The 24,498-nt window shown below is 32.9% G+C and overlaps 1 long non-coding RNA gene across 2 annotated transcripts in view; it reads right to left on the bottom strand.

Annotated features, from left to right (window-relative positions):
- LOC137217232 (uncharacterized) overlaps positions 1-24,498 on the bottom strand; it is a 430,021-nt gene that overhangs the window by 96,078 nt on the left and 309,445 nt on the right. Inside the window, exon 5 of one of the 2 annotated variants that reach the window (XR_010940065.1) lies at positions 8,527-8,577. The exons of the other annotated variant lie outside the window; for it this stretch is intronic. This is a non-coding gene — a long non-coding RNA (uncharacterized lncRNA). The remainder of the gene's footprint in view (positions 1-8,526; positions 8,578-24,498) is intronic. 2 annotated transcript variants of the gene reach the window in all.

Raw genomic sequence — 24,498 nt, 5'->3', positions numbered from 1 at the left:
ACAAGCAATAAAACATATCAAAAAGGCATGCCCACAGAAGAGATAGTCATTTTAACCATCAATTTAAAGATGACCTAAAACTCATTAGGGTAATGATATAAGACATGAAAGAAAAACATAACTTAGAAGTATAAAACCTGAGTTATGAGATGATAAAAATCAAAAAGCCAATTATAAATAAATGAAAAAAAAACTATTTCCGAAGTGAAATCTATATGAGAAGGATCAAAAGCATTTTATTTTAAATGCTTTAATGTAAAAGAAAGGCAAAAGAGGAATATTTACAAAATTTTTAAAATAGCAAAAGATAAAAATAGTTCAAGAGAAAGTGAAAAATAATGATTTTTGGTACAGAAGATCCAACATGTATAAGATTCCCTGAAGCAGGAGGTAGAACAAATTTTAAGACCCTAATTTTAAAAAAAATCAGATTTGGAGTTACATATTGAAAGAGAACACACACTTGAGAAAATTCAAATCAATGATGAACAACACCACAACATATTCTATTGAAATTACTGGACTCTAAGTAAAGAAAAATAAAATAATTGAGTTCCTAGGTAAAAAAACAAGTTATTTATAATGAAAGAAAATTAGGTTGTCCTCAGACTTTTCAAAAGGATTTTTTATGGCAGCTGTAAATGGAGTGATATATTTAATATAATCAAAGGATTAAAATATTAGTCAAGGATTTAAAATCTAGTAAAATTATTTTTCAAGTATAAAGGAAACAAATAACATTCAACATGAGAGAATGCAGGCAATGTTAGCCCCTTAAGTAAAATATAAGAATAAGCTTTAGATAACCAAAATATCTAGAGATACTGACATAAGACATACTGGTGAGCATTAAACATATAAATTACTTATAGAACTAAGACTAAATGAGGTTTAAAAGAGAGAGAATGGTATGTAATGAATATATGTGCAGATGGTGTAAATATAAATACAAAAAATGTTGTGGGTAGGGAGTATATACATAAAATATTTTAAATATTCTTAATATTATATTGATGGTTATAGCATATTTGTTTAAAGACTGTTGTTTATATAATATGGGATAGATATTTGAATGTGGAGGTTAGGGGTACTGACACCTGTGCAGTCCAAAATTCACCTATAACTTTACAGTTGGTCCTCCATGTCTGCAGTTCCACCTCTGCAGATTCAGCCAACTGCAGAGCATGAGATCGTGTAGTACTGCAGTATATATGCATTGAAAAAACCCATGTATAAGTGGACCCATGGAGTTCAAACCCATGTTGGGCAAGTGTCACTGTACCAACACTACAAAAACAGTGATAATTGTAACTTTATCACTACAATTATTACCTTAGCACTATGGGTATATTTTACTATAACTATAGCACAACATTGTAGCCTTAGTGCAGTAAGAATAAAATAAGTATAGCTCTATAACTCTAATTCAGTAAGAATCACTATAACACTATAACAATAACTAGCGGTATAACTGTAATTATGAACTATAACTGACACCATGACACTTTAACTCTTAATGTTGGTTCTATAACTGTAACTATGTCTCTATATCTATAGTTATAACAGTATTACTATGTGCAAAACACTAAAGCTACACCATTACTTCTATCAGTATAGCATAATACTACTGCTAATATAATAACACTATCACTCTCACTATGTTGTTAATAACAAAACTATAATAGTGTAACTAGTATGCCTCCATTATAACTACAGCAATATAATAAATACTATACTACAATATCTATGACTATTAGTATACCATAATTACAACTATAACACTGAACTTTATTACACTAACACTGTGTATCATTAGCACCATATCCATATCTATATCTGTATGACTATTACCATATCACTATAACTAGCATTATAGAATTATCACTGCTAGTATAAAATATACCTATAACTTTATAAATGTAATTATTACTCTGATCCAAAATATAACATTATCAGTATAACACTATCATTATTTGAATAATATTCTATCACTTTAACATTAACACATAGTTTTAGTGTTATTGTTAGAATTATAGTTCTCTACTTACAGTGCTAAATTTACAGTATACTGCTATACTTAAAGCTAACATGATAACTATAACACTATCACTATAACTATAGTATAACCATAACAACAGCTCTATATCAATAACTATAAAATGGCCCTATAACATGAACAATCATACTTTTAACATGGCAAAAATAACCAGAGTACTATAAATATAATGCTATCACTATAATAATAATTATAGCATTATAAAATTATAGCATTACAACTATAACAGCATATATTTATATCTATATCATGGTATCTATATGATAGCACTATAGCTGTGATTTAGTACTCTAAATGTAACTATAGCCCTATAACTATTTATAACACAATAACTAACACCATAATTTTGTAATTATAACTAAATTTTTATAACATTCTTACTACAACCCTATAAGACTAAAACATAACACTAATAGTATAACTATAACAATATAAATATAACCATATCAAAACTATAACAAAACCACAATCACTACATTGTTAAGACTATAACTGAATACATATAATTATAACTGTAACAGTATTACTATATCATTATAATTATAATCATGTACCATTATAACTAAAACATTACAAATAAAACCATGACTGTATAATTAAATTTTATAATAATGAAACTATAACTATAGCCCTATGGCTATAATATTAAAGTATACAACACTAACAAAATGACTATAACCATATAACTATAGCCATAACGTTGTAACTATAATCAAACTACCATTACAACAATCCAAATACCACTATAACCATAAAATATAATTATAACTATAGCATTATAATGACAACTATAACACTCTACCGACAATACTATCACTATAACACTAACATTATGACTATATGAATAACACTGTAACTACATCTATAGCATTATAACTATAACACTAGTACTACTCTTAGAACTATATAATGCTAACTATGAATATAAGCATATGCTTATAACTGTAATATTAAACTTTGTAACTATAACAATAAATCTTAAATAATAACCACTATTCTAAAACTAAAAGTACAAACTTTTACCAAAAACTGACTCTGTAACTTTTACTATATAAGTGTAACTAGATTCTATAACTATATCACAAAAGGTATGAGTACAACAATAACTATAATAATTTAATTCTGACCGTAACACCATATCTATAGCATAATAACACTACAATTGTAACTGTAACACTACCACTATAACAGGTCCATGAAAACTATAAGACTAACACTATTAATGCTAATACTATAGCTATAACCTTGACACAATATCTATATTATTAGCACAATAACTATAAGTTTATATCTATAACACTATCACTGTAATTACTAATAACATAAATATAAGACTAACATTGTAATCATAATTTTATCACTGTAAATATAATTTTAGCACTATACTGTAATCTTAGTACCATAATAGTGCTATAACTTTTTACCTATGAAACTAAAATTATTATTATCAATATAATTAAAGGCAGTAATTACAAAATATAATAGTAAACTGGTAACTCTACAATTATAAAACTATGACTATTATTGTAACACTGTAACTAAAATATAACACTATAACTACAACAGTATAACTATTACTGTAACACTATAACAGTATTACCATAATACTGTAAATGTAACTCCATAATCCACCTATATTGTAACAATGTAACTCAGTGCTATAACTATATAACTATAACATTATCACTATGACTCTATAAATATAACTTTATTACTGTATTATTCTAATACTATATACATACCTATAATAGTTACAGTGCACATATAACACATAATATTTATTATATATAGGTACACACACATATATATATACACACACATACATACATACACTCACACATTGAGCATCCTTGGCTCACAAATAATTATAACTTTAAAATATATTTTTCTACTAAAATAAACAAGGGCCAGGGACTCTTAGAAAAATGGCTTATTCTAGTTTTAGAGCAAGTAATATTCAACATAAGCCTGGAAGGTATTTTCATACCAAATATGATAATATCAAACGCTATTTGAATCTAATCAAGCCTTAGCACATATACATAATTTATAGAAAACATGAAGCATAGGTCCACAAGTTAAATAACATGATAAAAAAGTAAACAGATTTCCAAAATGTTGAGCAATCTACAGAATAACTGCTCTTTCTTTAACTAGGCAATGGTATTAAAGCAAAAATAAGCGGAGCTTGCTTTAGATTAAGCGAGACATAAAACACGCCATTATGGAGCTAATTTGAATATAATTTAAACACAACAAATTCAAAGGTACTATTTTAAGAATATTGTGGATATTTGATTATGACCAGGGTGTTAGATAAAACCAAGGAAAATTTTTTAATTGTTAGCTGTTATGATGGACACAAAAGGCCATAAAAATAAAATTCTACATTTTTAGAGATGTTCAGCAAAATACGTAGGGATGAAATGATGTCAGAAATTTTTCTTGAAATTCGTCATCAATGAAAAAAAGAAAAGAAAAATATGGTCAGTGAGTTGGCAAAAATCCTGCTAATCTTAGAACATGGGTAATGGCAGTATGGGGTTCATCATATTGTTTTACACATTTGTATAAGTTTGATATGCTTTATTTTTAATTTTTTGAAAGCAACATGAAGGTATTATGAATAACAATGAGAATATATCTGAAATTTTCATGGAATGAGTAATGTCTAAAAAATAAACTTAGAGGCTGGGTAACAAGTCAAGGATGCCTGCTGTGACCAATTGTCTTCAACATTGTACATGAGGTCCTAAATAGTGACAGTGCACTAAGGCAAGGAAAGCAGAAAAAGTATAAGCATTAGAAAGGGAGAAATAAATCTACATTTAAAAGTAGATAAATTTTTTCATAGGAAAATCCAAAATGATATATATAATACTCTCAGAAATAACAAGAAAAATTAGAAAATTTGTTAGATATAAAATCAATATAAAAAGAAACTACATATTAACATATCATCGGTAAGCAATTAAAACATTCTCCAATAATACAATTTTAATATTATCATAATATATCAATACTAATTTTAAAGTTATCATTATTAGGACAAAGAGGTATTTTATCAGAGGTAAGCAATTTAACCAAAAAATTCTAAATAACATGCAGTAAAAATTTTCAGATTTGAATAATGTTTAGAAAGTATCTCTGATACAGTCAAAATTTTAAAAAATACATTTCTGTATGAACAAATAGTTGTAAATGCAACTTTACACAGATATGTTATAATAGCATTAAAAATATTAAATACTATTGTGGCCTGAATCTTTTAAATCCATTGATGCCCTAACCCCCAATGTAATGTTATTTAGAGGTGGGATTTTAGATGGTAATTAGAATTAAATTAGACCATGAAGGTAGGGCCCTCATTATGGGGATTAGTGGCTGTATGAGAAGATCTTTCTCTCTCTGTACCATGTGAGGACACAGCAAGAAAACAGCCATCTGCAAGCCAGGAAGAGAGTTCTTACCAGAACCCAAATATGCTGGCACCTTGACCACAGGTTTCGAGCATCCAAAACTGTGAGAGAATAAATTTCTGTTGCTTAAGCCACCCAGAATATGGTACATTTGTATGGCAGCCCAAACATACTAATACAAATAGCTAGGCTAAAATTACAATTTTTTAAAGACACTAGAGATAATCTAAATAAGTGGAGAAATGTACTATGTTCATGGAAGATTAGGTATCGTAAAGTTGTCAATTTTCCCAAAATTAATCTTCAGACAGTGCATTCCTAACTGAACTCCAACATGAGTTTTCATTCAATTTTTCATAGAAAAATTGAAAAATCAATTATAATGCCTGTATGAAAAGCAAGAGTCAGTGATAAACAAAAGGCACAAGAAAAAAAAAAACACAAGGAGAATTTGCTTCTGATACGTTTTGTAACATTATACCAATTGAGACACTATGATACCATTTAAGGGATATTCATTCATCATGAAAATGTAGTGGAGAGCCAAAACCAGACTTATTCATATAAAAGATTAATGTGTGACAAGGCCAACATTGCAGATGATTTTTTTGAAGCTTGACTGTATCAGTGGCAGACACAATTAGCTTATCAAGAAAGCCATTTATCCTTTTCAATTGGCACACAGTAGATTATATTTCTCAGGATCCTCTGAAGTTAGAAGTAGCAATATGATTGAATTATAACCAATAAAAAATAAATGTAACTCAGTTGTGCCACTTCTAAGCCTAATCCACAACACTTTCTTTGCCTCAATGTTGTTCCTCTCCTATCAAGCACATCAAATTGGAAGACACGTGCTAAAGATCATACTGATGAAACTGAGAACAACAATGCTGTTCTGCATATGAAAAAAACATTTTACTATATAAAGTCTGATAAATGGAATATTGCCTGCCATGTCAGTAAACAAAGGATGTCACAGTCATCAGTGATTTGAGCCCTCCAACGAGCCAGTGAGCCCTGAGAAAACTCAGGAAGGAATGGCTGCCATTTGGCAGCCATCTGACTGCAGCCATTCCCTATGGTGAGCCCTGAGGAAACTAAGGATGTGAAAACACAGGATACTGGCCCCAGATAGCTGAGGTGCATAACAAAGGAATGATTTCAGTGAGCCTAGACTCTTGCATCTTCCCATACATAGAAAAGCACTAAATTCCTTAACTTGGGATATCTGGTTTTCTTTAATTAACAATAATCTTTTCACGTTCAGACTACCTGCCCTTTGTTGCTAAACTTCCGTATATACTGGCTCCCCACCCTTGCCTCCTCGGAGCAGTTCTCTCAGGGTTACTTAAGATGCTGCCTCCCGGGCCTTAAGTCCTAAAATTCCTGCCAAATAAAATACAACTCTCGACTTTTAGGTTCTGAATATTTTTTTTAGTCGACAAGTCAATGATCATTTTTGGTTTGTTTGTTAAAGCAATTTGTGTAAGAAATAAAAGCATACCCATACCTAGTATCATTCATAAAATGTAATTTCAGATAGACTAAAGAAATAAAGGCAAATAGTAAAACTATAAAATATTCATGAATAAATATGAGAACAACACTATGGAATCAAGAAAAGAATAAAAAAAAATTTCAACAGGATATTTAAAGTACAAATTGTAAATGAAAATAAATAAAAAAAACAAGAACTTCTGTCCATCAAAAAACACCATAGGTAATTCCATTCTAGACAAGATGGTCATAGACCCACTTTTACCTGTCCTTCCCTACAGAGCACAACTATAAACCCTGGATATGGTACAAGAGACAACCAAAATAAACTCTAAAAAATGTTAATTAAAAGGCAATATTGCTTAGAATCCCATGACTAAAGAAACAGCACGGAAGTGGGAGAATCAAAGAAAGGGACCAAGCCACAGCAATTGGCCAAGACTGAGAAGACTTTTTTCCTGAAGGAAATCAAGACTCTTCTCCCAGATGTTGGAAACCACAGTATACAGGTAAAAATGGGAAAATTATACAGCCACAGAAAAATGCCCGGTCTTGGAAGCCTCTTTGTTTCCATAGGTTTGAGACTCTTCTTTCCCTCTCAGATATACCTGGATGGCAGTCAGAACATGAATATGAGACCCATCCACAGCAAGGAGCCCATCTGAAGAAGCCTGTTTGTCCCAAAGGACCCAAGTCTCTCCTCTCCCACCCAGAAGAACCAGGCCAACAGGAGGGCACTGACAGGGGGATTTCACCATACCCCATACCCAATGAGAGACACTGAGCAACAGGTCTAGGGAAACCCACCTCTAGTCCTTTCAGGCACACTAGGAGGCCTAGAAGAACCAGATAAACCAAGCAGACAAAAATAACACCGCAAAGGCTCTGAAAATTAAACTGCTATACGAGCCCGTAAAAGTAGAAAAAGACCTGTATGCTGTACCCAATCAGGGTGACTATCTACTGAAGTAAAAGATTTAAATAGGACTTAGAGTTTCCAAATATGATTGGCATAGGTCTATGATATAATTAAAAATAATTTATCATATTAAGAACCAGGAAAATCACAATTTTAATGAGAATGGATAATCGACTGATGCTAATAGGAGGAAGAATCGGATGTTATAATTTTCTGACAAGAATTTAAAAGCAAACATCATAAAATTCTTCAACAATTACAAATTATCTTACAACAATGAAAAAGTAGAACATCTAAGCAAATAAATTATAACAAAAGATACAAAAGGAAATTAGAGAACTGAAAAATGCAGTAACTGAAATAAAAGATCTGTCAGGTGGGGTCAATAGTAGAGTGGAAATAGAATAGAATCATTGAATTTGAAGACAAAAACTGAATTGACCCTATCTAAAAAACAGAGAGAATATTGACTGGAAAAAAATAAACAGAGCCCTAGACTTGAGGAACAATAACAAAAGATATAATATTCATTCCATCAGAGTTCCAGATGTGTAGGAGAAAGAGAATGAAGTTTAAAGACTATGTAAAGAAAAAATGAATGAAAACTTCCCAAACATGGAGAATGAACTTACCTACTGATCCAAAAGAAGAGTAAATTCCAACTAGGATGAGTCCAAAAAAATCTACAATAAAAAAAAATCACAACTAAACTTTAGAAAAGACAAAAAAATCTTGAAAGCAGCCAGAGAGAAATGAGGCATTAATAATATGGAGACACCAATTTGAATGACTGCACATGTCTCCCCTGTAACCATGGAGGCCAGAGGAAGTGGCACAACGATTACCAACTGCTGAAAGTAAAGGATTGTCAACTGTGAGTTTGACATCTGGTTAAATCATCCTTTAGGAATGAGAGAAAATAAAGACATTCTGAAACTAAGTAAAACTAAAAATGTGTAGCTAGCAAGGCTATCCTTAAATATTGGCTAAAGGAAATTCTTCAAAACTAAAGAATTCTTCAAAACTATTTCTTATAAAAGAAATCTGGGAGAATCAGGAAGGAAGAAACAAGGGAAGGATCTGAAATATGGGTACAAACATAAACTTTTAATTTCCTCCTTAATTTTCTCAATAACATTTGATGATTGAAGCACACATTACAAGATTAACCAATACTCATGACAATGATATTTAAAAGTGAGGACAGTACAGAGACTTAAATGGAAGTAAGGTTTCCAAATTTTATTCTAAGTGGTAAAACATTATTATGAATAGACGGCGATGAATAACATAAGTATATGGCAATACCTACAGCAGCCACTAACAAAAATGTACAGAAAGCTCCAAAAATAATTCAAGTTAGAATCCTAAAAAAATATTCAAATGATCCCCAGGAAGGCAAGAATTAAGAAACAGAAGAATGAGAACCTAAGGGAACAAAGAAAGGAAAACAATGAACAATAGTAATTTAAAAAAAATTACTTCAAAATAAAATCTAGCCAGATTGAAAGTAAAATGATTGAAAAACATACAGCATGCAGAAATTAATCAATCAAAGATGAGTGGCCATATCAATATTAGATAAAGTAAACATCAGAACAAAGAAAACTAGTAGAGACAAAAAGGGACATTACATAATGATAAAAGAATCAATTGACCAGGAAGATATAATAATCCTAAATGTGTGCAAATCAAACAACAGAGCCTCAAATAATTGATACAAAAACAGATGGAGCTGAAAAAAGAAATAGACAAATTCACAGCTTATAGTTGGGGATTAAAAAACTCCGATCAGCAACTGATAGAACTGTCAGACAGAAAATGCAAAATGTTATAGAAAATCTGAACTAAATCATCAATCAACAGGATCTAATTGACATACATAGAGCACACCAGAAAGCAACAATAGATGTGTATTTCTCTAACCACCAAAGGAACATTCACACAGATAGACCATATTCTGGTCCATGAAGTCAATTTCAACAGAATTTAAAATACTGAAACCACTCATAGCATGTTAACCAATTATAACATAATCAAGCTAGAAATCAATAACAGAAAAACAAGGAAATATCAAAGAAACTAAATAAAACAACACAAATCTAAATACTCCATGAGTCTAAGAGGAAGTCTCAAAGTAAATTTTAAAAATGCATACAACTGAATGAAATGGAAAATAACTAATATCTAAATATTTGGGAGGCATATAAAGTAGTGCTGAGTGGGAAATTTAGAGAACTAAAAATATATATGACAAAACAGGAAAGGGACAAGAAAAGAAGGACCAATATCAAGACTAGAAAAAGGAATATAACTACAAAGCCTGCAGCCATTAAAAAAATAAGCGGATATTAAAAATTTATGCTCATATTGTGAAAAACTTAAAGGTAATGAACAAATTCCTTAAAAACCACAAACTATCAAAACTCAACCAAGATTTAATACATAATTTTAATAGCACTATAACCAATAAATAAACATATTTCTTAATTTAAAAGGTCATAATGGTATTAGTACCCTTATAATAAGAGATACCACAGGGCTTCCTCCCTCTGACACAATGCATGTACAAAGAAGAGGTCATGTGAACTCAGAGAGAGAAGGTGGCCATCTCCAAACCAGGAAGAGAGCTCTCACCAAAACCAGACTATTCTGGCATCCTGAATTTGGATTTCCAGCCACCAGAACTGTGAGAAGATAAATTTATATTGTTTAAGCCACCCAGTCTATGGTATTTTATTATGACAGTCCAAGTTGAACATGACAGGAGGGAACACTTCCTAACTGCTTCCAAAAGGCCAGCAGTACTGTCATACCAAAGCCAGATATAAACATCACAAGAAAATAAAACAACAGACAAATATACCTTATAACCTCAGATACAAAGATCCTCCACAAAATAGTAGCAAACTGAAACTAGCATAATATTAAGAGGATTATATGTCAGAACCAAAAGGGATTTATCCCAAGAATTTAAGGAAGTATCAACATATAAGAATCAATCAATATAATAAATCACATTAATAGAAAGAAGAAAATATATAATTTTCATTTCATGCATATGCATAAAAAACATTTGACAAAATCCAATACTATTTCATGATAAAATGATTTCATAAAAAAGGAATAAAAAGGAACTTCTTCAACTTGATGTAGGGAGTTCATGTAAAGTCCACAGCTAACATTAACATCTATGGTGAAAGACTGATAGCTACCTTCTAAGATCAGGAAGAACACAAGGATGCCCACTATCAGCACTTATATTTAACTGTTATACTGGAAGTTCTAGTCAGAGCAATTAGGCAAGAAATATAAATAAAAGGAATTCAAATTGGAAAGGAAGCATGAAAACTATTTCTTTTGCTGATGGCATAATTTTATATATAGAAAATCCTAAAAAATCCATGAAAAAACTATTATAGCTAGTAAAAATAATTCAGCAAACTTGCATAGCAAAGGTCAACACACATATTAAGCTATATTTCTATACACTAATAATGAACAGTATAAAAATAAAATTAAGCAAAAATGTCATATACAGTAACAAAAATAAAATACTTAGGAACACATTTAACTAAGAAAGTACAGGACTTTTACATTGAAAACTAAAAACATTGCTAAAAGAAATTAAAGAGGAGCTGAATAAATGGAAAGTCATCCCATGTTCATGAACTAGATGATTTTAATATTGCTATCCAAAGCAATCCATAGATTTAATGCAATTCCCTACCAAAATGATAGTGGCCAATTTTGCAGAAGTGAAAAAGTTGATCCTAAATTTCATATAAAATAGCCAAACAATCTAGCATTAAAAGAAAAGTTGTAGGACTCATACTTTCTGATTTCAAAACGACTTACAAAGTTATAGTAATCAAAATAGTGTGCTACCGGAATAAGGACAGATATATAACTGGATGGAATATAATTGAGAGTCCAGAAATAAACCCATACATCTGCCATCAATTGATTTTTGACAAAGGTACCAAGACCATTCAATGGAAAGAAGAGTCTCGTGGTACAACTTGATATCCACATGTTAAATAATGAAGCTGGGCTGCCATCTCACACCGTAACAAAACAATTAACTGAAAATGGATCAAAGACCTAAATATAAGAGCTAAAAGTATAAAACTCTTAAAAGACACACAGGGGTAAATCTGCATGACCACAGATTAGCAATGGATTTCTAGATATGACATCAAAAGCAAAAAGAAAGAAAAAATCAATACTAAAAAATTTTAAGCATCAAAGGAAACTATCAGTAAAATGAATATATCTCACAGAAGGGAGAAAATGTTTTCAAATCATACATCTGACAAAGGTCTAGTTTCCAAAATATATAAATCTCTCACGATTCAATAACAAACAGCCCAAGTAAACATGGGCAAAGGTTTTGAATAGTCATTTCTCCAAAGAAGATATACAAATAGTGAACATATGAAAAGATGCTCAACATTATCAGTCATTATGGAAATACAAATCAAAACCACAAAGAGGTACCACTTCACACCCTATAGGATGGCTCTAATTAAAAAAGAAAAATGTATCAACTGTTGGTAAGAATGTGAAGGAACTAAAATCCCTGTACTTTGTCCATGAGAATGGACAACTGTTGAGCTGCTATAGAAAACAGTTTGGTGGTTCTTGAAAAAGTTAAACATAAATATATTATTCAACAACTCCACCTCTAAAGAGATAATATGTTATAACATGGATGAACCTCAAAAATATCATGACAAGCAAAAGATGCCAAACACAAAAGATCAGATATTGTATGATTCCACTGGTATGAAGCCTTTGAAATATGCATATCTATAGAGACAGAAAGTTGATTAGTAGTTGTTAAGGGTTAGTGGGAGAGGGGAATTTGGAGTGATTGCTTAATGAGTATGGGGTTTTATTTTGGGGAGATGAAAATGTTTTGGGACTAGGTAGAGGGAGTGGCTGCATTGTTAATGTACTAAATGGCACTATATTGCACACTTCAAAATAGTTAATTTTATGTTACGTGAATTTTAGCTCAATAAATTTTACCACCGAAACAGTTACAAACATTAACAATCCAATTTGAAATGGGCAAAAGACATGGACAGACATTTTACTGAAGAGGATAAACAGATGGAAAATAAGCACATGACAAGATGTTCAACATCATTAACCATCAGGAGAATTAAAAATAGAACAATTAGCAATCAATACACACTTATAATGCCTTAAAATATAATGACAGTATAAATGCTGGAGAGGATAAAGAAAAAGTGGATTGCTCATACGTTGTCGGTGGGAATGTAATGTGGTACAGCACAGACTGGAAAATAATTTTGTATTCAATAGTTTCTCAAAAAAGAAACATATAACTGTCATCCAACCCAGTAACTGAACTCCTGAGAATTTATCCCAGAAAAATGAAGCCTTATATTCACAAAAGAATCTGTACAGAAATGTTCATAGGAATTCTATCTTTAATATCCAAAACCTGAAATCAGTCCAAATGTCCTTCAAAAAGTGAATGGTTAAACAAACTGTAGTACATTCGTACCACAGACTACTGCTCACTAATGAAAAAGGAACACACTACCTAAACACACAATATCTTGGATTAATTCCCCAGGAAATTAGACTTAGTGAAATAAGTCAATCTCAAAATGTTATACATTATATGATTCCATCTATATTGCATCTTTTGAGTAAAATTACAAAAATACCCACCATTGTGGGAAAATCTTACTGACAGTGTGATGGTGTGTCTTCGTGTAGGAAAGATAGCTGTAGGCAATATGGAAAAACTCCCCTTGAAGGTTAAGTACAGCTCTGAGAAACTATGACATTCCTTTCTGGGTACTGGTTTCTGGGGACCATTAGTAAGTAAACTAGAAATTTGCAAGAAATGATTGAACTGATGGTTGGAATTGTGCTTGGAAAAATTATCACTTTTTTTCAGCTCTCTTCTCAAATGTAATGTTACTAGCAAGGGCTTCCCTGACCAATGTATACTCAAAAACAAATCCTCAACTGTCACTTTCTGTCCTCTTTATTCTATGTTTTCTGCATAGCACGTTTCACCATCTGGCATACTATATGTTTACTTTGTTTTGTTTTTGTCTCTCTCCATTGCACTTGGATATAAACTCCACGAGAGAAGCTTTCTTCTTCCACTGTTATAATCCTAGCATCTAGAAAGTTATCGGAACAGTGTACATGCTCAATAATTATTTGTTAAATGAATATATGAATGAAACTTTTGATTATAAGAGAACGCTATATCTTTTGGATGATTATAACTGCCTCTTGAGCTTTTATCCAAAGCGTTTGCTGACAAGAATGATTCAGATGCTAGAAATATTTAAATCATACTAGTTTTATAACCATGTATCTGAAATATGTTTAATTCCCTTTTTAACCCAAAGTTGATTATATCGCATTCAGCAATAAGTTGTCTGGTTAACACCTGTAATCAGTATTAGTGAAAGATCTCAACTCATTGAGGTATATATATTGATATAAGGTGGTTTTATGTTTTCCAAGAACTATCAACTGTCTTCAATTCTACTCTTGCTTTCTTCCTAGGCATTAGTGTTCCTTAACATCTCAGTTAATATCCATAATTTCCATAATGTTTAGATGTTTAGATTCCATAATGTTTAGATCTCCATAATGTTTAGATGAAAGCAGTCTCATTTGTGTTAGCTGTTGTACTATTCATATTAAATTGTAATCCCTTATTAATTTCCAAGCTCTCCTTCCTGCCCACTACCACCCTCCTCTCACTCAGAGATAATTGATAATGCCAGATGACTTCTCATCTCTTCTGAACACACTTCTTTTCCTAAGAATGCACTTCTGTTATTGGGGTGGAGAATAGGGAGAGGATTTCAAAAATGCAGTCCCCTGAGGTGCCTGCTCTGAAAGGTTGCAGTCATATCCTTAATCAAAATGCCACTCTGGCTTGTGGCCTAGAGTTTAGGGTTTGATGTGGCCAGGAACTGGCATCTGGCACTGAGAATTATTCTCTTGTGAGATTTAGCTACATCTAGGAGCATTTGTGGTATGTTTCTATGGTATATGTGCCTTTGCTTCATACTGCAATAGTTGCTCCAAGCCTACAGTCTCCAAACTCACCTTACCCTGTGTGACACTTAACACAGAGATAGCATCAAGTTTAAATTTCTCCTTCCATAGTTTTCAGGAATGAGGAATTTGAGGGTGGTGTCCTCTGATATTTTCCCACATGACTTTCCCCTGTGCCATATCTCTAATCAAGCCTAGAAGCTGTGGACACATTCAACTAGGGGTTTAAATGCTGGTATTCACGTCTAATAAACACTTGCATTTTATAAGTGATTTTCTCTCCCCTAGCTTCTGGGGGGAAAAAAGACAAGGGCTGACTCCGTATTGGCTACTATGCATTCTTTTGCCTCAACAAGTGTTATTTTATGGATTTTCATGGTAGGTGTAACAGGTGACTAAGTTGGAGTCAAACAAAACACTTTTCTATAAATTTAAACTTTAGTTCAGCAAAGCCAACAGTTAAAATGGTCTAGTCAGAAGATAGATACACAAACAAGGGGACCCCCGTCAAGTGCTTAGAAAGCTGTTACCAAATTTGACAGAACACAACAATCTTCTCTTAGAAAGACATTTTTTTAAACACTTTAGAATTCAACATGTTTTAAAGGTCCTCTATCTCACTCCATTACATATCTTGCTTACTGTTTAGCGGTCTCTCTTCCATGGCAAACTCTAAACTCCTTAAAGGAAAAGAATGTGATTTCTATTTCTGTATATTCATCTACAAGCTCAGGGTTAAAATACATGTAGTTTTTAGGAAACAACTGTTAAATAAATATTTTTGAATTCCATACTAAAGCCTCAATAATAGGGGTAATCTTTATGATTTTCTTTTTCTCTTTAGTCATGATGTTCTATGTATATAGGGATTGACTCTTAGGCTAGGAGTTAGGATATGTGAAACATAAAATGCTTCTTCATATAAAAATGAAAGCATAACTTAATGTTATAATTAGTATTTATAGATAGTTATTAAGTAGTGAGCACTGTTAACCAGTAATTCCAGGAAGACCAGCAGATTAAAGTTGCAGTCAGATAGTACTGGAACAGCTACCTTAGTTACAAAATTATTTTTGTAAGTATGTTTTTCATCCTACAAAAATAAGCAATACAGAGCAAGTACTTAAACAAATTTTACTATTTTATTTAGTTAAGACTTCAGCATAATGTAGCATCTATTTTTGGATTTTAGTCTAATAAACCTTTAATTGTATTACCTCAGCAGTTTTTTCCTAAGCCCCTATACATTCTCCTGGTTTATTTTTAAATATGAATATTGATTTAAATTTTTTATCATGCATATTTATTTATAAACAACCTGGCATATCAGTCTTTCAATTATCCTGATTCCCAGAGGACTATAGTTTCCAAAATGGCTGAGAAGGTACATGTCTCAATGAGTAATGAACCACGGTTACATATGAAGTTAAGTAACTTTCCCTGAAGTGGTGTCATAAGATCCCTTCCAAACATACTGTAAGCAATATTAACAATACCTTAGGTTAACTCAAATAGAAGAGGTCAGATAAGATCACTAATGGAACCATTATGATGCTGGCTTCTGTCATATGAGACAGCGGTCCTTTCCAATTATCAATGGCCCAATATTAAAAAATATTAAGGCATCAAATTACATAAAGAGAAAATATAAAGAATAACCTTTTCTTTTCTTTAACATTCTACCAGGAGTATTATTAATGTAATGATACTTGTCATTGAGTTGTACTTATACCTTTTACAAAGTGCTTTGACCTATTCCCAGCTTCCTTATAACAACCTCAAGCAGTCTAATGCAGACTTATCCCATAATCAATCACTAAGAACTTAACGAGTTTGTGCTGTGCACCCCACATTGTGTTAGGTGCTCTGGGTGTTATAAAAAAGTATAAATATAATACTAAAATCCATACTTATAGGAGACAGTCGTTTAAGTGATGTAATCCATACTAATAAGAGACAATCATTTAAGTGATGTTTTGTAACCAACAGACCATTTTCTATTATACCTTGTTTTAATTATGACTCAATCAGGCCCACTTTTGATTCTGGACTAACAAGAGAAAAACCATCTTTCATGGAAGTTTATTACCTGTATATTTTTCAGGATAAAACTATAATTACACTTTTAGAGTAACTCAATATATTTCTACAAATATACACACACACCTAGTAGACAGAAAAATAGCATATAAAAATAAGAGATTATAATGGTTCAATGCCAGCTTATTATATTTTTGTAATAAATATCTAGACAATAAAGTTATCTTTTTTCTGGAATTAAATAAACTTACCTAAAAGGACATTAAAAGGTACATAATTAAAGTACAAAATTTGTTAGATTCTGTAGTTAATATACTCAAGTTTCAATATTTTAGAAATTTACTATATATCATTTCTCAAAAAACTACCACCAAAACTTAATGCTTTCTAAAAGATCTTAAATTTTTAAAAAAACCTTAGAGGAAAAAACAGATTCCTTTAACAACTAATGCTTCCTTCACAAACTCATTTAAAATGAGCATAGCTTTACCCAGTTAAATATTACTAATTACAGAAGAAGAGTATCTTCCAGGTCTATCATCATAATGATGTGTCAGAGTGGACAATATTTTACTATAGACTACAACAAACCATCCATGAAATACAGAGTTAATATACACATTGCAGCAGAATTGTAACTACAGTCAAGAAAAAGACATAATTTTACCTTAAAATTTTGCAAACACTAATTTTTTTGTATTGTGATGACTGCTGACAAGATATGTATCTTCATTTGCTCCATAAATTCCCATTAGTGCTTCTACCATCTTCAAGAGTATGCATTAGTCAAAGAATTAATTGTTGCAATTCAATGCCAACATTCCTTTTTGTGCAAATGGCAACTTAAGTAATTATGCAATAGGCCATAACTAACTGAAATATGAATATTGCCTGTTTGTACCACTGCTCTTCAGGTCTGCTACATGATTGTTAATGTTCACAACAGTGCAGTAATTGAATTACAGAACATTAGCTACATGATTATTATGACCATAAACTGCCGTGTAATGGAAGTTCATGAAATAAAATCGCAAACTCAGAGTTTATAAAGCAAAATTATACCACTTATCTTGTTCTCTTATCCATGCCCTTTACTTCAAAAAGCCTACAACAATGATGTCCACATTGTACCAAAAAAATGCTCATAAAACTATTTTTTTTAATTTCATGGAGGTTTTCAAATATTGCTGTTAATGAAATCATTCCTAGACCCATTTCCCTCTACCTCTTACCTATGTCACCTCCTCAAACCAAATCCTCTCATGTGCATATCCCTTACAACTCAAATCTTAGCCTTAATCATATCATAACTTGAAGTAACTCTGACTTCCTACCCCCTCCTGTGGTGGCTTAGTTTAGAGTACTGTGTGTCTATGCGTACGCTCTGCATCATTTTGCCATAGTATGGTTCATTGCTTCTCAAGTCACAAACTACCAACTCTTCAAAATGAGCCACCACATCTCAAATTACTAGAGGGAAGACAGGCTTTTCAACAAATAGTGCAGAGACAAGTGAGACCGTATCTTACAATACATACAAGAATAAATTCCAAATGTAGTAGGTATCTAAATGTAAAAATATTAAAACAAACATGTGCTAGGAGAAAATATGGGTGAGCTGTCCTTTAACTTTTATGTGGGGAAAGACTTTCTAACTATGATGAAAAATCTATGAACTAATATGGAATGATTTTCAGGACATAATGTGAAGTGAAAAAATCCAAACTCAAAAGTGTATCTTACTCTTTGTAGAAGAAATAGGAAATATAAATATGAACATATATCTGCTCATTTGTGTAAAGGATATACAAGAAATGTACTAGAAACTGAATAGATTGGTTACCTACACATGGCAGGTGAGAAATAAATGGCAAGAAGGGAGGGACTGGAATTGTGTAGCAGAGATTTGGAGAAATGGCACTTTTTAGAAAGTCTAAATCTTGGAACCATATTAATGCTTCAAATACACCTCATATGCTAAGCATATAAAAATAATTAAAACCAACCAGGATTGAGAGGAGGGACTCAAATGGAATTCAAACACTCACAAATGAATCTAAATTATTATTTATAAATTATACAATCACACTTAAGGAACTGGGGTAGAAAGTAAGTGATGTAACTATAATACGCAAATAGATAGAGAGCATAGGTAATGGAATCCCTGTAACTATGAGTATAACTAGCACCCAGACCTTGGTCTATAAACACCATTCTCCAATACAAGACATCGGATCCAGGTCTAAGGCAGGAAATGCAAGGTGGGCATTAAATAACTTGTGTTTCCTAGAAAGTAAGAAAATGCTCAAAAGATGGGGCCTGTCAAATGAATACAGGAGAGACTTCTGGTCTTGCTACGTGGGATGGATTCATTTCTCTCTGTTCCCTCCACTAAGCACAACTATAAACCTTGTAAGTATCACTACAGTTAACCAAAGGATAATCCTGAAAAGTTGAAAGAAAAAGGTAGAATGTCTAAGGACGCAAGGACCGGAGAAAGAACAGAGCAGCAGTGAGTCTTAGGATGTCTGGTCCAAGAGCAGATGGTGGTCTAGACACAGAAACTCCTGATAGCCAACATAGCAATAGAACATAGCAATGAGCTCGGGTATGATCATTCTTACCCAGGATGTAATGGAAGTTTTGCCAAGAACACCAGGGAAACCCAAGAACACTGGTAAGAGAGATCCATCACTAGTCAACTGAAAATAAGTGGCCAGGAGAACTACTCTCCTTCCCTTGAAGATATGAAATCCCACTTTCCCCTACCTAAAGGCACTGGCCAGGCAGCTGGCAGTAGCAGCACTTTCAAGGGGGATCGTGCCACAACAAGTAACCAACTCCAGAAGCCTAATCATCTCCACAAGTCTGAGACTCCATTCCCCTATCTAAAGACACCAGGAGGCCAGATGGTTCAGGCAAGAGGGATACCACCATTACAAGTCTCCAGACCTAGACACATTCTGTGTCCTGACAGGTCTGAGAAGCCCTTTCATCAAATAGAGACACCAACCAAGGATTTCCTGACAAAACGTATGTCTGGGCCAAGAATTACTCTTCATTCCTACAGGCTGGAGAAACCCTTACCTGACCCAGAAAAACCAAATGCCAATGTAGCTGGGTGTTATTGGCAGAGGAATCCAGCCTAAGAAAGTTTCTGGCTTGGGAAAGCATTATTTATATCCATAGGGAAAGAGAATCCCTTAACCTACCTAGAGACAAAGCAGCAAAACAGCACTAAAAGAGGGTATTTGCTGCAACAAACACCTAGCCCTGGAAGTATTCTTTGTCCCCATGAGCTGAAGACTCCCTTCACTCACCTGGAGGCACTAGGTGGCTATACCTGAAGAAGCTCCTTCTACACTCTCAGGCTACACCAGCAGGGACCAGTGAGAGGCTCAAAAGAATCAGACAAATCAAAACAAACCAGAACTACAAAGACCCCAAAGATTAAACTGTCACTAGAACCACAGCTCACAAAATAGATCATAACCTATGTGCTAAACCTAAACTGCCTGGTAAAATAAAGATTTAAATAAGGCCCAGAAAGCCCCCTCATATAATCGATGAAAAGTCCAGAATACAATACAAAGAAAATTACTAGAGTTAGTTAGATACATTACGTAATGATAAAAGTTTTGATCCACCAGGAAGCTATAATTATCATGCTGTGTATGCACCAGGCAATAGAACCTCAAAATAAATGAAGCAAAAGCTAATAGAACTGAAAGAAATAGATAGATACACAATTGTAGTTGGGAACTTCAAAATACAGTCAAAGAAAGTGAAAGAACTACTAGTTAGAAAATCAGCAAAGTGTTATATAAATGGACCTGAGTTGTCGTCTGTGTACTGGCTCAAAATGGACACCATGCTGCTTACCTCTATACATCAGGCTAAGACAGTTAGCACAAAGCCCACCGATACCAGACTCAAATTTGTACACACCCAATTGCTTTAAATATATCTAAATAAACATATTTTTAGTCATTTAGAGCTTACCTACTTTATAATCCTGTGGAATTACACACAACATCTGCTAACCATAGATAAGACAAACACTACGTCTGTAAAAGAACCCAAACCACTGCTGCCCTTTGGAGCTCTCTGGCGCAGAGATGCTCTGTCTTAACTGCTGAGTGACATCAACTAAAATAAGCCCCCATCCCAATCTTCTGTTCTCTCCTGAGAAATCTTTTGCACTATCCCCCTTCTGTGTGGTGGCCTTGCACCACTGTCTTTGTAGGGTTTCTTGTTCAACCTTGTCCAAGTATTGCCTAACACAGCTTGTTATGTGTTACTGCTGCTCGTGGTTCTGTCTCCTCCTTGATCTACTCTGAAATTCTCTAACTTACCATACAAGACTATAGAAGATATGAACAGTGGCATCAACCAACAGGATGTAACTGAAATACAGAGCACTCCACCCAATAAGAACAGAATACTAAAATTTTTCAAGTGCCCATGGAACATTCACAAAGATAGACCATATCATATTGTATGTGTGTATATATATATATATACACACACACATACAATATATACACAAAATATACACATATATATACACAAAATATACACACAATATATACACAAAATATATATGTATATATTTAAATAATACAAAATATTCTCTGACATAATGAAATCCAATAGGAAATCAATACCAGAAAGGCAGTGGAAAATCACTAAACACTTGGAAATTAACACATTTATAAATAATTTATAGGTCAAAAAGGAGGTATCAAATGAAATTAAAAATAAATATACAGAACTAAATGCATATGAAAATACAAATTCTTAAAATATGTGGGATACAGCTAAAGCAGTGGTGAGAGGGAATTTTTTTTAGCACTAAAGGCTTACAATAAAAGAGGAAGATCCTCAAATCAGTAATCTTCCTCAAAACATTAGAAGAAAAAGGGCAAAATAAACCCAATACAATCAAAAGGAAGAAAATAAAGATTAGAGTAAAAATCAATGGCATTTAAATTAGAAAAATAATAGGGGAAATCAATAAAACAAAAAGAATGCTCCAAAAATTAATACAAGGAATAAACCTGCAGCAAAACTGGAAAAAATAATTTCACAAAAAAGACAAAAAACATCAATATCAAAAATTAAATAGAAGATATCACAATAGATCTTGCAGCCATTAAAAGGATAAGTGAATATTGTGAACAACAATGTGCTAATAAATTCAACAACTTAGAAGAAATAAACCAATTATCCCAACATTACAAACTGCCAAAATACAACCAAGATGAATTAGATAATATGAATAGTCCTATTATCATTCGTAAGTTTGAATTAATAACTAAAATCATATAAATGAAATCTAGAGACCCGGACAGTTTCTATGGAGAATTCTACTAAATATCTGAAAAAAAATTAGCAGCAATTTTACATAATCTCTCCCAGAACACAGAAGAGAAGAACACTTACCAGCTCATTTTATGAAACCAGTATTACTCTAATACCAAAATGAGACAGTACAAAAAATAAACTACAGACCAATATCAATCATAACCCTGATTCCAAAAATCTTCAAAAAATATTAGTAAATTGATCCTTCAATGGATAAAAGAATTATATAACATCACGACTTCCCTGGTGACGTAGTGGTTAAGAATCCACCTGCCAGTACAGGGGACATGGGTTCAAGCCCTGATCCAGGAAGATCCCACATGCCTTGGAGTAACTAAACCCATGCACCACAACTACTGAGCCTGTACTGTAGAGCCTGAGAGCCACAACTACTGAGCCCTTGTGCCACAACTACTGAAGCCCATGTGCCTAGAGCCTGTGCTCCACAACAAGAGAAGCCATTGCAATGAGAAGCACACACACTGCAAAGAAGAGTAGCCCCTGCTCGCCGCAACTAGAGAAAGCCCACATGCAGCAACGAAGACCCAATACAGCCAAAAGTAAATAAAAATAAATAAATAAATAAATATTAAAAAAAGAATTATATACCATGATCAAGTGGTATTTATTCCAGGTATGCAAGGCTTCTTCAACAGTGAAAATGAATCAGCATGATAAAACATGTCCATTAGGCTAAATACTTGAAATTCTAATGCTCATCTCAATAGATACAGAAAAAGCATTTGAAAAAATCCAAGAAGCATTGATAATAAATTCTCAGAAATTTAAGAATAAACAGAACTACCTCAATTTGAAAAACTGTATCTATAAAAATATCTGTGGAACTAATTTTGTATCCTGCTACTTTACCAAATTCATTGATTAGCTCTAGTAGTTTTCTGGTAGCATCTTTAGGATTCTCTATGTATAGTATCAGGTCATCTGCAAACAGTGAGAGATTTACTTCTTCTCCCATTTGGATTCCTTTTATTTCTTTTTCTTCTCTGATTGCTGGGGCTAAAACTTTCAAAACTATGTTGAATAAGAGTGGTGAGAGTGGACAACCCTGTCTTGTTCCTGATCTTAGAGGAAACGGTTTCAGTTTTGCACCATTGAGAACGATGTTGGCTGTGGGTTTGTCATATATGGCCTTTATTATGTTGAGGAAAGTTCCCTCTATGCCGACTTTCTGGAGGGTTTTTATCATAAACGGGTGTTGAATTTTGTCAAAAGCTTTCTCTGCATCTTTTGAGATGATCATATGGTTTCCTCCTTCAATTTGTTAATATGGTTTATCACATTGATTGTTTTGTGTATACTGAAGGATCCTTGCATTCCTGGGATAAACCCCACTTGATCATGGTGTATGATCCTTTTAATGTGCTGTTGGATTCTGTTTGCTAGTATTTTGTTGAGGATTTTTGCATCTATGTTCATCAGTGATATTGGCCTGTAGTTTTCTTTCTTTGTGACATCGTTTTCAGGTTTGGTATCAGGGTGACGGTGGCCTCTTTGTGAGTGTTCCTCCCTCGGTTATATTTTGGAAAAGTTTGAGAAGGACAGGTGTTAGCTCTTCTCTAAATGTTTGATACAATTCGCCTGGGAAGCCATCTGGTCCTGGGCTTTTGTTTGTTGGAAGAGTTTTAATCACAGTCTCAATTTCAGTGCTTGTGATTGGTCTGCTTATATTTTCTATTTCTTCCTGGTTCAGTGTTGGAAAGTTGTGCTTTTCTAAGAATTTGTTCATTTCTTCCAGGTTGTCCATTTTATTGGCATAGAGTTGCTTATAGTAATCTCTCATGATCCTTTGTATTTCTGCAGTGTCAGTTGTTACTCTCCTTTTTCATTTCTAATTCTATTGATTTGAGTCTTCTCCCTTTTTTTCTTAATGAGCCTGGCTAATGGTTTTCAATTTTGGTTATCTTCTCAAAGAACCAGCTTTTAGTTTTACTGATCTTTGCTACTGTTTCCTTCATTTCTTTTTCACTTATTTCTGATCTGATCTTTATGATTTCTTTCCTTCTGCTAAGTTTGGGGGTTTTTTGCTCTTCTTTCTCTAATTGCCTTAGGTGTAAGGTTAGGTTGTTTATTTGAGATGTTTCTTGTTTCTTGAGGTAGGATTGTATTGG

This window comes from Pseudorca crassidens, chromosome X, assembly GCF_039906515.1.
Source record: "Pseudorca crassidens isolate mPseCra1 chromosome X, mPseCra1.hap1, whole genome shotgun sequence".
Taxonomy (NCBI): Eukaryota; Metazoa; Chordata; class Mammalia; order Artiodactyla; family Delphinidae; genus Pseudorca; species Pseudorca crassidens.
Note: the sequence above shows the minus strand (reverse complement) of the source record. Positions and strands in the feature narration are given on the sequence as shown.